This window comes from Arachis hypogaea, chromosome 19 (genome assembly GCF_003086295.3).
Source record: "Arachis hypogaea cultivar Tifrunner chromosome 19, arahy.Tifrunner.gnm2.J5K5, whole genome shotgun sequence".
In the NCBI taxonomy this organism is placed as follows: Eukaryota; Viridiplantae; Streptophyta; class Magnoliopsida; order Fabales; family Fabaceae; genus Arachis; species Arachis hypogaea.
Window position 1 is genome coordinate 126,501,859 of NC_092054.1, and position 12,650 is coordinate 126,514,508.

The window sequence follows — 12,650 nt, forward strand, 5'->3', positions numbered from 1 at the left end:
AAGAGGTTTCAATTCCTGTTTTGGCTTCTCTTTCTCCTTGTCTTCACTAGAGATTTCTACTACTTCTTCTTCCTGTTGCTCATGACAAGTGGCTTCTAACATTTCCTCCACCAGACTTTCTATCATGTCCACCTTCATGTAATTTTCTTGTTCAAGAGGGTGTTGCATTGATTTGAAGACATTGATGACCATTTACTCATTATGTACTCTAAAAATCATCTATCCTTTCTCTACATCAATAATGGCTCTGGCTGTGGCTAAAAATGGCCTTCCCAAGATGATTGAGTTGTTTTCTTCTTCCTCTGTATCCAGAATTACGAAGTCTGCTGGGAAGATAAACTCCCCAACTTTCACTAACAGATTTTCCACAATGCCATTGGGTGTCTTGATTGATCTGTCAGCCATCACCAAAGACATCCTGGTAGGTTTGAGTTCCTCTATGGCAAGCTTTCTCATTATTGATAACGGTATCAGATTGAAGCTAGCACCAAGGTCACAGAGAGCTTTGTCTAGGGTAATTTTGCCTATGGTACATGAAACTACAAAGCTCCCTGGATCTTTGAGCTTTGGTGGGATAACTCCTTGAATCACGGCGCTACATTCTTCAGTGAGAAGTATAGTTTCCTTCTCTTGCCAACTCCTCTTCTTGTTGATGAGTTCTTTCAAGAACTTAGCATACAGGGGCATTTGCTCAAGTGCTTCAGCTAAGGGAATATTGATCTCCAACTTCTTGAAGATATCAAGAAATTTTGAGAAGTGTTGGTCCTTAGTCTCCTTGTTGAACCTTTGAGGATATGGCAAAGGTGGTGTGAAGTTCATTCCCTGCCTTTGTTCCTTGGTTGGCTCTCTCATTGCTTCCTTCTCTTTCCTTGATTCTTGTGGTTGATCTTCCCTTTCTTTGAACTCTTCTGAGGTCTGCTTGTTTGCTGTTACATCTTCATCATTGGCTTTCTCTTCTTTTGCTTGTTTCTTATTACTTTCCTTTGGCTTCTTGGTTGCTTCTTCATTTTTCACCAGGATTTTTCCACTCCTTAGTTGTATTGCCTTGTACTCCTCTTTTGGATTAGGAATGGTGTCACTTGGTAGTGAGCTTGATGGCCTTTCAACGGTAATTTTCTTAGAGAGTTGTCCAATTTGCCTTTCCATATTTTCATGGAGGCTTCCTGGTTCCTCAATGTCATCTCTTGATGCTTCATCATCTTTTCCATTAAGAGCTCCAAGTTGTTAATCCTCTGAGAGTCTTGTGAGATTGGTTGATTGTGGGGTGTTGAGGGTTGAGGATAAGTGTTTTGATTTGAGGTTTGGTTATTGGATGGATGATGGTTAGAATTGGGGTAGGTGTTTTGTGGTTTTCTATAAGTGGCTTGGCTATTGTTCTGTTGGTTGTTTTGGTTTGTGTTCTTCCAATTGTTTTGGTTTGAGTTTCTCTGCCATAGCTGTTAAGTTTGATTGTGGTTGTCTCCCCATCTGAGGTTGGGATGGTTCTTCCATGAAGGGTTGTAAGTATCACCATAGACTTCATTTAGCCCAGAATTTTGGTTGTGTATATACTGGACTTATTCTTGCAGTTGCTCCTCTTGAGTTTCTTCATTTTTCCCCCATGTGGTTGATGGTTGGCTAGTGTTGACTGCTGCAACTTGGAGGCTATCAATCCTCTTGGCCATTTGCTCAAATTGTTGTTGAATTTGCTGCTGCATCATTTTGTTTTGAGCCAAAATTGAGTCCACTCCTTCCAACTCCATCACTCATTTCCTTTGTGATGGTTGGCGTTACCTTTGGTGAGCAAAGAAATATTAGTTGTTGGCCACCATATCAATGAGATTTTGGGCTTCCTCTGTCGTTTTCATTAGTTGTAAAGAGCCTCCTGCTGAATAATCCAAAGCCTCTTGAGATTTCAGTGTCAAGCCTTCATAGAAATTCTGCAATCTATCCCACTCACTGAACATTCCTGGTGGACACTTCCTGATTAGAGCTTTGTATTGTTCCCATGCCTCATACAAGGGTTCAGCATCCATTTGTGTGAATGTTTGCACTTCAGTCTTCAATCTAATAACTCTTTGAGGTGGGTAAAACTTGGCAAGGAACTTGGTTACTAGATCATCCCAATTATTGATGCTGTCTCTTGGGAAGGATTCCAACCATTGAGTGGCTTTGTCTCTGAGAGAAAATGAAAATAGCAATAGCTTGTAACTATCAGGGTGCACACCATTGGTTTTGACAGTGTCACAAATCCTCAGGAAGGTGGATAAGTGTTGGTTAGGGTCTTCAAGTGGTCCTCCTCCATAAGAACAATTGTTTTGAACCAAAGTGATGAGTTGTGGCTTTAGTTCAAAGTTGTTTGCATTAATATTTGGGGTAAGAATGCTACTCCCACAATGTCTAGGATCTGCACATGTGTAGGAAGCCAAAACTCTTCGCTGTGGTGGATTGTTGTTGTTATTGGCTGTTCCTTCTGGTGGATTTGGTGGATTTGTTAAGTGTTCCTCCATATCTTGGAATTCTTCTTCTGACTCCTCTTCTCCAACAATGTTCTTCCCTCTTTTAGCTCTTCTTAATCTTCTGAGGGTTCTTTTGTCTTGTTCACAAAAAGTGGGTATAATTCTCCTTGTACCTGACATACAACAAAAGCATAAGAATCACACAACACCAGAAAGGCAATAACACTTCAATCCATTGCTGAAGTGAAATGTTAGTTGACTTAAGCAAAAATTCAAACAATTAGTGTGTTAGTTAAAAATTAAAGAAACAAAAAATAAAAAGTGCTTGATCTAGATCCCCACTTCACTTAATCATTGTCAATCTATTTCAATCCCCGGCAACGGTGCCAAAAACTTGATGTGTGGAAAACGATCCAACACAAAACTCACCGGCAAGTAGACCGGGTCGCATCAAGTAATAATAACTCACATGAGTGAGGTCGATCCCACAGGGATTGAAGGATTGAGCAATTTTAGTTTAGTGGTTGATTTAGTCAAGCGAATCAAGTATTGGTTGAGTGGTTTGTATTTGACAGAAACTAAATTGCTTGAAATGTAAAGGGAGAGGGGAAATTGTAGTAAATGAAAGAGCAAAGAAAGTAAAAGTGCTGAATCTTAAAGTGCAAGTAATGTAAATTGCAGAAACATAGATTGCAAGAAATGTAAATGACTGAATCTTAAAGTGCAAGAAATGTAAATTACTTGAATTGTAAAAGGAATTGGGAATTGGGATTGCAGAATTTAAACAAGCAAAGGTAAATTGCAATAAACAGAAGAGTAGAGGAGTAATTAAATTGAAGTAGATCTAAACAGAAAAGTAGAAATGCTTGAGAAAATTTAAAAACAGAAAGTGAGCAATGCTTAATTTGCAGCAATTTAAAAGTGGTTGAAGATCTCAGGAGTGGAAGAGACTAGATAACAAGTCTAGATCTCAAATCCTTCCTTGATCCAACAAGAACAATTGCAAAAGAAATAAAGGAAATTAAATTGCAGAAATAAATTGCAGAAGAGTAGAAGAATGAAGCAGTAAATAGAAACTGAAATTCTATTATGCAGAAAATTAAAACAAGATCTCAAGGTGAGATTGAAACAGAAGTTCTTCAATTCTCCACCCAAGATCCAAAGCAAGAAAATAAAAGAGTGCTCAAGCAGGAACAAGGAAGAAGAGAGATCAATTCTCCTTCCAAATTCTCTAAGATCTCAATTCAAAAGTAAAAAAGCTCAAAAATAAAAATGAAAATTCAAAAGAAAAAAATTCAAAGTAAAGTCTAGAGGTAAAAAGTCCTTAACTAAATCAAACTAGCTTCTATTTATACACTTTCTATTCTTGGGTTTTGGACTTTGGATTGGCTTTTGATTTGGTGAAGAAATGAATTAAGTTGGATTTTTAATTCAATTTTCAGCCCAGTATTACACCTCCCAGGGGCAAGCTCAGTTGGAAAACCAAACTGAGCCTCCAAGTGTTGCCGTCCGTGTCATTTGGTGCGCCAGCCTCCCTTGGTCATGTGCGTGACACTAGAGCTCAGTTGGAATTTTGAACTGAGCTCTAGGCCGTGTCAAGTGCGCGCAATGCTTCCTCCTTGGTGCGCAAAATTTGTGCGCCAAAGTGTTGCTTGGCCGTGTCAAAGTGTGGGGGAGAAGGGGGGAAGTAGTGCTCAGTTGGAAAAACCAACTGAGCTCCCCTTGTGTAGCGCTTAGCTTTCGGCCTCAAGGTCCCAGGTTCAACACTTGGTGGAGGAAATCTTAAAGCTAATTTCCTTGGATGAGTGGGCGCTCCTCCTTCCCCTTTCATGGAGCTCCTTGGTTCGAACCCTCATGAATGCATCTTGGCTCATTTTCTTGTAGCTAAGTGGCGCTTCTTCCTTATGTTTCAAAGAATTCCCAAGTTCGAAACTTGGCCAAAGCATTTTAGTTCATTTCCTTGCAAGCTGAATGGCGCCTGATGACAAGTCATCCTAGCCTATTTTAACTAGTCTTTTTCTTTTGTATTCATTAGAATTATGCACTTTCTTGAGCTACAAGCAAGCTAATTGAGAAGATTTTCATGTTTCCCTTGATTGAACCAACCATATGTGAATTCATGCCATTTCATGAGGTTTTGAACTATATTTGTTGCATATTGTGGAAGATTGAATACCTCATGATTTTGAGCAAAGCTTTGATTAGTTTGGTTGATCAATGATAGGTGAAGAAGGCTTGGAGAAAGGTTGAAGCAAAGAGGAATGGCTAGGAGTGAAGAAAGGACAATGGAATAAGTGAAAATTGAACCGGGTTGCATGAAGTTAGCCCCAACGTTAGCCCCCTAACTTGGAGGCTAACGTTGGGCATGTAAATCACTCCCTGGAAGTGGCCAACGTTAGCTCCAACGTTAGCCCCCTAACTTGGAGGCTAACGTTGGAACTTGAGAGTTTCTCCCCTGGGCACCAACGTTTGCGCCAACATTAGCCCCCTAACTTGGAGGCTAACGTTGGCACTTAAAATACAAAGAGGGAAGGCCAACGTTTGCGCCAACGTTAGCCCCCTAACTTGGAGGCTAACGTTGGCGCCACTAGCAATAAGCATTGCCAACGTTAGGGTCAAAGTTAGACCCCTAACGTTGGCACCAACGTCCAAACCAGGAAATCAAGCTTGCTGCTATGAAAAGTTAGGGGCAAAGTTAGACCCCTAACTTTGACCCTAACGTTGAGATCATCTTTGGCCAACTTCAAAAACCGGTTCAATTGGTTCACTTCGGTTCTTCTTCAATCTTCAAAGAGCAATCAACCAAGGCCTCTTTCAACCCAATTCCACCAAGAACAAAGGCCCAACTCAAGGCTTGAAGATCATTTTTGAAAGTGTATAAATAGGATAGAATTCAAGTTATTCGGGGAGCTTTCCTTTCAGAATTTTCATAATAGTTTTTGGGAAGCTTTTGTTACTGAGTGAACTTGAATTTCTTTGTTTCCTTTTACTTGCAATTTCATTTTACTTTTGTCTTGAATCTTGGATTGGAGAATTGAAGAAATTCTGTTTCAATCTTAATCTTGGATCTCTCTGTTTCTTTACTTTACTGTTAATTGAATTTCATTTCCGGTTCATTGTTCTTCATCTCTTTTCTTTGCAATTTACAATTTCCTTGCTATTGTTCTTATTGGATCTAGGAAGGCATTGAGATCTAGACTTGGTTTTCTAGTCTCTGGGTCCTGAGATCTGAATTTCTCATTTCAATTCTCTGTTCCTTACTTTTAATGTTCATTTACTTTACTGCTTCAAGATCCGGTTCAACCCCAATTCCCTTTTCCTCTTCTGTTTAATGCAATTCAACTTTTCCTTGTTTAAATTCTGCAAATCCACATCCCAATCCCCTTTACATTTCAAGCAATTTACATTTCTTGCACTTTAAGATTCCGCAATTTACATTTCTTGCACTTTAAGTTTCTGCCATTTAATTTCTTGTTCTTTAAGTTTCAGCAATTTACTTTCCCGCTCTCTTTAATTTCATGCAATTTACATTCTGCAATTCACAAATCACCCAACCAAAACTTGATTCGCTTGACTAAATCAACCACTAAGCTAAAATTGCTCAATCCTTCAATCCCTGTGGGATCGACCTCACTCCCGTGAGTTTTTATTACTTGATACGACCCGGTACACTTGCCGGTTAGTTTTGGGTGTTTTGGGAGAGATTCGTTTCTCAACAAAATATCTCATCAAGTTTTTGGCGCCGTTGCCGGGGATTGATTAGATTGACAATGATTAAGTGAGGTGGTAGTTTAGATCAAGCAATTTTTCTTTTCGGTTTCTTTAATTTTTGACTAACCCACTAACTGTTTGAATTTTTGCTTAAGCTAACTCAAACTTCATTCTAGCAATAGATTGAAGTGTCACTGGTTTTTGTGTGTTTCTTGTGTTTTGCTTGTATGTCAGATACAAGAAGAGAAGCAAGAGAAAAAAATGTTGCTGGAGAGGAAGAATCAGATGAAGAATATCATGAATTGGAGGAACACTCAACAAATCCAACAAATCCACCAGTGAGAATGGCCAACAACAATGGTCAACCCCAGAGGAGAGTCTTGGCTTCATATACACTTGCTAATCCAAGGCATTGTGGGAGTAGCATCCTTACCCCAAATGTCGATGCAAATAACTTTGAATTGAAGCCCCAACTCATCACCTTGGTGCAGAACAACTGTTCCTATGGAGGAGGCCCCTTGGAAGATCCAAACCAGCATTTATCCACCTTCCTGAGGATATGTAACACAGTGAAGACCAATGGTGTGCATCCTGACAATTACAAATTGCTGCTATTTCCATTTTCCCTCAAAGACAAAGCCACTCAATGGTTGGAGTCATTTCCAAGAGATAGCATCAACAACTGGGATGATCTAGTAACCAAGTTTCTTGCCAAGTTTTACCCACCTCAAAGAGTTATTAGATTGAAGACTGAAGTTCAAACATTTACTCAGATGGATGGAGAGTCATTGTATGAAGCATGGGAGAGATACAAAGCTTTACTCAGGAAGTGTCCACCAGAGATGTTTAATGAATGGGATAAACTCCAAAATTTCTATGAAGGACTCACAATGAAAGCTCAAGAGGCACTTGACTATTCAGCAGGAGGCTCAATGCAACTCATGAAGACAGCTGAAGAAGCTCAGAACCTCATTGACATGGTGGCTAACAACCAATATTTCTTTGGCCATCAGAGACAACACCAACCATCACTAAGGAAAGGAGTATTAGAAATGGAAGGGGTTGACACCCTCCTAGCTCAAAACAAGATAATGCAGCAGCAGATTCAAGAACAATTTGAGCAGATGGCTAAAAAGATTGATAGTTTACAAGTTGCAGCAGTGAATACAAGCCAACCATCAACCACATGGGGACAAAATGAAGAAAACCAGGAAAATCAGCAGCAAGAACAACCTCAATATGTGCACAACCAAGGCTCATGCCAAAATGAGGTTTATGGTGACACCCACAAACCATCCTGGAAGAACCATCCAAATCTCAGATGGGGAGATAACCACACCCACAGCCAGCAACCGTGGCAGAAAAACTCAAACCAAAACAACTCAAGAAACACAACTTACTCAAACCACGACCAGCAAAACGCTAATAATAATCAATACAAGAAACCACAAAATACATATCAACCACCCCACCACAATCCACAAACTCATCAAAATAGCATTTCCGCACCAACATCTAACCCCCAAAACTACCACACTACCCCTACAAATAACTTCCAGCAACCACATTCCACCCCCATCATACCACCAATAGACCATCATGAAAGTAGAATTTCAAGTCTTGAGGCAGCCATACAAGCAATTGCTCAGTCCACTCAAAGCTTGGTCAAAATGCAAGAGAGAAATGAAGCCACCATGAAGAGCCTTGAACGACAAGTGGGACAATTGGCCAAACAAGTTGAACGGCCAACCAATGTTCTCCCAAGTGATACAATCTCCAATCCAAAGGACAAAGGAAAAGCTACAAAGTGGGAGGAGTGCAAAGCAATCATAGTGGGAAGTGAAAAGACTAGCGAGAAGGAAGCCATCAATCAAGAAGAATACAACAGAGAAGTTCCACAAGAAGAGACAGAAGAGAGAAGTGAAGAGGAGAGAACGACCAAGAATGCAAAAAGCTCAAAGAAAGATGTGGACACCCTTGAAACACAGCTACAAGAGAAGAAGGAAGGGATGAAGCCATATATCCCTAAACTTCCATATCCTCAAAGATTCAAAAAAGAAAACGAGGATAAGCAATACTCAAAGTTCCTGAACATATTCAAGACACTCAGCATCAATATTCCGTTCTTAGAAGCACTTGAACAGATGCCATTATATGCCAAATTTATGAAAGAAGTGCAAACAAAGAAAAGACCCTTGAAGGAAGGACAGATTATTGAAATGACAATGGAGTGTAGTGCTATTCTCCAAAGAGGTTTACCAGAGAAGAAGGGGGATCCTGGAAGGTTTTATATACCTTGTACCATAGGAAACATAACTATTGAGAAATCATTCTGTGACCTTGGTGCAAGTATAAACTTGATGCCTCTATCTCTTATGAGGAAGCTTAAAATTTCTGAGCTGAAGTCCACACGAATAGTTCTCCAAATGGCTGACAAGTCCATTCAACGAGCACTTGGAGTTGTAGAGAATGTGCTGGTAAAAGTGGGAAAAATTCCTTCTCCCAATTGATTTTGTCATCCTAGATATGGAGGAGGATCCTAACACCCCCATCATCCTAGGGAGGCCTTTTCTTGCTACGGGCAGAGCACTGATAGATGTTGAAAAAGGGGAATTGTTGCTGAGAGTACATGACGAGCACCTAGCATTCCATGTTTTTAAAACCCCACATGAGCCCACTCAAGAAGAAGAGTGTATGGAGGATAAGGCCAGAGATCAAAGTTTGAAGGAGGTAGTCAATGAGTTAGCTCCAAGACTTCCGAATCCATGCTTAAAAGAAGTAGAGATGGTGCAACAGACCAAAGAAATCAAGGAGGAACTAGATCCAAAACCTCCAGATGAGAAATTCAACATCTCAGATAAGGAACCACCAAGGCAGGGGGTATCTTTTGAGAAAGAAAAGAAGGAGAGGCCAAGAGGGTGGAGAAACAAGAAGATTCCTACTGAAGGCTTTTCACCAGGGGATAAAGTAGTGTTAAACACCCAACCAATGAAGGTGTCCCCACAATCATCCGAATACTACACTGTAAATCGGGTTCTTTCACTTGAACACCTAGAGATCATCAAAGAGGAGACCGGAAGGAGGTCCACAGTAAGAGGAGAAAAGATGAGGCACTATGATTTTCAACCCCCATGATCTAAGTGGATTGATGTCAAGCTAATGACAATAAAGAAGCGCTTGTTGGGAGGCAACCCAACCTGAGGTAGTTCACTTCTCATAGCTATTTCAATAAAAGGGTTAATTAGACTTATCTATATTGCAAGGAGCTAAGTTTGGTATTGCACACCAAAATAAATTAAGAGAGAATGAAAGATTCTAAGTTTGGTGTTCCACCAAATTCTCATTTAAAAGCACATTCTCACCTTCTGCATACATGGATGCTAGCTCCGAGTAATCAGATAAACTAATTAACCAATTGTTTACTTTTTAGTTTTTCTAGTTTTTATTGTCTTTAACAAAGATAGGAGGATTTCACATATAGTTATTTTGATGCATGAGAAAGGTGGCAAGGAACTAAGTTTGGTGTTCACACACCAAAGTAAGTTCAAAAGCCTACAAGAAAATTCTGCACACTAACAAGTTACCTAAGGGCTTGAGAAACAAGCAACTTCCATGAACTTTATAGGAATTCAATCACTCTCTTGGAAGGGTTACATACCATCAGCTGAGAGTAAGAAGAAGAAGCCACCAAGAGGTTGTATTGTCACTTAATTCTATCAGCATTGAACTGTTCTAATTTGGAAGTTTGAGAGTTACCATTGCAACAGTAACTGTTAGTTCAGTCATTTTGCATCTTGAGTGTTCTAGTTAAAATAAGTATGCTAGCTTAAGTATGTGCTTGTGTGGTCACTTAACAAAAAGCATGCTTTGTCCCCTGCATTTTCAATTCAATAAAAGAACAGTTTGAATGTGAAGCAAGATAATCTATGTTAGTTAGAAGTAGAATAAAAGTAAGTGGTGGTATGTGTGTGATTGTATAATAGCTCACTTTTAGTGAATAAAGAGCTAGGATATCTCCTTCTAAGTAAAGAGTGGCCTACTGTCTATGAATCTCAATTGAATAAAAAAATTCCTTGGTTAGAAAGAAAAACAAAAAGAAAGAAAAAAGGAAGTGACAAAACAAAAGAAAAACAAAAAGAAACAAAGCTGGACACCAATAGCTTGAACCTTAAAATATATGCCTGTGATGTCTTTGTACTAGGATCTGCTTGGATTAGTAAGCTCTTAGGAGTGCCTCAACACTCGGTGACTTGGGTTAACTAATCCGGGATCATCAGCTGAAAGTCCACTATCAAGAGCAACCTAACTACAAGGCATTTAGTAACCCAAAGAGGTGCTGGGCATCAATATTTTAAGAAGGAATGTGAGCCAAGTGTCTATGGTGAATAATGTGTCAAGTATAAAGAAAAGAAAATGAACTTGCTACACATGACACTCAAATAAAGCTTATGAACAAAGTAATAGCCAAGGATAAAGGAATAATGAGAGGTCATAACAGTATGTCACTTGAAGCTTGAAGGAGACTTTCTAGGCCTAGGAGTCAATAAGAAGTGAGTATTGGCATATCCACACAAAACCCCATGAACTATCAATAATACTCTGCTAGCATGAACATCATCTTCTATTTCATTCTTTCTTCTCAATAAATCTTTTCTTGCTTGGGGACAAGCAAGCTTTAAGTTTGGTGTTGTGATGACAAGTCATCCTAGCCTATTTTAACTAGTCTTTTTCTTTTGTATTCATTAGAATTATGCACTTTCTTGAGCTACAAGCAAGCTAATTGAGAAGATTTTCATGTTTCCCTTGATTGAACCAACCATATGTGAATTCATGCCATTTCATGAGGTTTTGAACTATATTTGTTGCATATTGTGGAAGATTGAATACCTCATGATTTTGAGCAAAGCTTTGATTAGTTTGGTTGATCAATGATAGGTGAAGAAGGCTTGGAGAAAGGTTGAAGCAAAGAGGAATGGCTAGGAGTGAAGAAAGGACAATGGAATAAGTGAAAATTGAACCGGGTTGCATGAAGTTAGCCCCAACGTTAGCCCCCTAACTTGGAGGCTAACGTTGGGCATGTAAATCACTCCCTGGAAGTGGCCAACGTTAGCTCCAACGTTAGCCCCCTAACTTGGAGGCTAACGTTGGAACTTGAGAGTTTCTCCCCTGGGCACCAACGTTTGCGCCAACGTTAGCCCCCTAACTTGGAGGCTAACGTTGGCACTTAAAATACAAAGAGGGAAGGCCAACGTTTGCGCCAACGTTAGCCCCCTAACTTGGAGGCTAACGTTGGCGCCACTAGCAATAAGCATTGCCAACGTTAGGGTCAAAGTTAGACCCCTAACGTTGGCACCAACGTCCAAACCAGGAAATCAAGCTTGCTGCTATGAAAAGTTAGGGGCAAAGTTAGACCCCTAACTTTGACCCTAACGTTGAGATCATCTTTGGCCAACTTCAAAAACCGGTTCAATTGGTTCACTTCGGTTCTTCTTCAATCTTCAAAGAGCAATCAACCAAGGCCTCTTTCAACCCAATTCCACCAAGAACAAAGGCCCAACTCAAGGCTTGAAGATCATTTTTGAAAGTGTATAAATAGGATAGAATTCAAGTTATTCGGGGAGCTTTCCTTTCAGAATTTTCATAATAGTTTTTGGGAAGCTTTTGTTACTGAGTGAACTTGAATTTCTTTGTTTCCTTTTACTTGCAATTTCATTTTACTTTTGTCTTGAATCTTGGATTGGAGAATTGAAGAAATTCTGTTTCAATCTTAATCTTGGATCTCTCTGTTTCTTTACTTTACTGTTAATTGAATTTCATTTCCGGTTCATTGTTCTTCATCTCTTTTCTTTGCAATTTACAATTTCCTTGCTATTGTTCTTATTGGATCTAGGAAGGCATTGAGATCTAGACTTGGTTTTCTAGTCTCTGGGTCCTGAGATCTGAATTTCTCATTTCAATTCTCTGTTCCTTACTTTTAATGTTCATTTACTTTACTGCTTCAAGATCCGGTTCAACCCCAATTCCCTTTTCCTCTTCTGTTTAATGCAATTCAACTTTTCCTTGTTTAAATTCTGCAAATCCACATCCCAATCCCCTTTACATTTCAAGCAATTTACATTTCTTGCACTTTAAGATTCCGCAATTTACATTTCTTGCACTTTAAGTTTCTGCCATTTAATTTCTTGTTCTTTAAGTTTCAGCAATTTACTTTCCCGCTCTCTTTAATTTCATGCAATTTACATTCTGCAATTCACAAATCACCCAACCAAAACTTGATTCGCTTGACTAAATCAACCACTAAGCTAAAATTGCTCAATCCTTCAATCCCTGTGGGATCGACCTCACTCCCGTGAGTTTTTATTACTTGATACGACCCGGTACACTTGCCGGTTAGTTTTGGGTGTTTTGGGAGAGATTCGTTTCTCAACAAAATATCTCATCAGCGCCCCTCCCTTGTGTTTCAAAGGATTTCCAAGTTCGAATCCTAGAGGAGGCATTTTG